At 36.8% G+C, this 1,087-nt stretch overlaps 1 non-coding gene across 1 annotated transcript; it reads right to left on the bottom strand.

The window, feature by feature from the left end:
- Positions 1-458: 458 nt before the first annotated feature.
- LOC115949448 lies at positions 459-547 on the bottom strand. The gene has a single exon (XR_004082898.1). It is a non-coding gene; the product is annotated as a small nucleolar RNA SNORD70 (small nucleolar RNA).
- Between the last annotated feature and the right edge of the window lie 540 nt (positions 548-1,087).

The raw sequence follows: 1,087 nt of genomic DNA, 5'->3' as shown, positions 1-1,087 counted from the left end.
GCAAAAGCAACATAATCCAAAAAAATATGCCACAGAGAGGAACATACAACAGCTTCAATCTCAGCTCTTTTACTTGCATCTCATGTTTGATGGTTGTGTCTCCATTCTTGTTTCTTTGCTTCCTTTATAAGCTACCCCTACTGCATCAGAATATGAAGAACTGATCTTTAATTATAAATGTGACCTGGAACGTTCACCTACTTAAGTCATACAGCACATTCAGCAGTAAATCTCACACCATTTCTGAATTATTGCCTAGAATTCCTACCATTTCTGTTCAAACCAGGCCACACATCAAGCATTTACGTGCAGAATTCTTAAAAAATATTGAATATAAGGCTTTCCATTTTGCTTAAACTCCTGAATATGAGGAGAACGCAGATCTATCTTAGGCTGAAACAGGCACAACATGTATCCATAAAACCCAGGTGGTTCTAGTAACGAATGTTCTCTAATACCTGTCTGTTGTCTCAGTGGTAGTGACGAATTGTTGACTCAAATCAGTGATACTCAGCTTCAACAAGAATCCATCATTGACAACAGACAGGCTACATGTATCAGTCACAACTTACACAGTGCTCATTTGTAAACTGCTTAAAAATATGCACTGAAGGAAAAAAATACAATTTATGACATCTTTACTGCACTATAGACTGGATAGGTGACCTCATAACCATCAAAACCAGCTCACTTTTAAAAAGCTGTAATTTAAAAGTTAAGAAAAGAAAAAGAGCATGGACACAGGCAAGTAATGAGTGAACTAATGCATGATAGAGATTTGATTTTTTTGTAATAATAGTGTTAACTCACCAGCAAGTGCTTCTGTTGTGTCTTGAAATTTTTCAAAGTGTTTCAGCTTTACTCTAAAGAAATAAAATAGAAGTGTGTAAACAAGTGTACATAAACCACATGCTAGAACCATTTTATCATTTTCTGCCTCTGCTCCTCTCTTTTCCCTATGGCTTCAAGAGAGCAAAGATCAATATGCAGACCCTTAAAAGAGGACTGAGAGCACTAAACTGGCCAACCGAGTCTAGTGTGACGCTTCAGCTGGGTCCCACAATCATTACATAAAGAGGAAAAAAAA

Source organism: Geospiza fortis, unplaced genomic scaffold (genome assembly GCF_000277835.1).
Source record: "Geospiza fortis unplaced genomic scaffold, GeoFor_1.0 C13428898, whole genome shotgun sequence".
Lineage (NCBI taxonomy): Eukaryota > Metazoa > Chordata > Aves > Passeriformes > Thraupidae > Geospiza > Geospiza fortis.
Note: the sequence above shows the minus strand (reverse complement) of the source record. Positions and strands in the feature narration are given on the sequence as shown.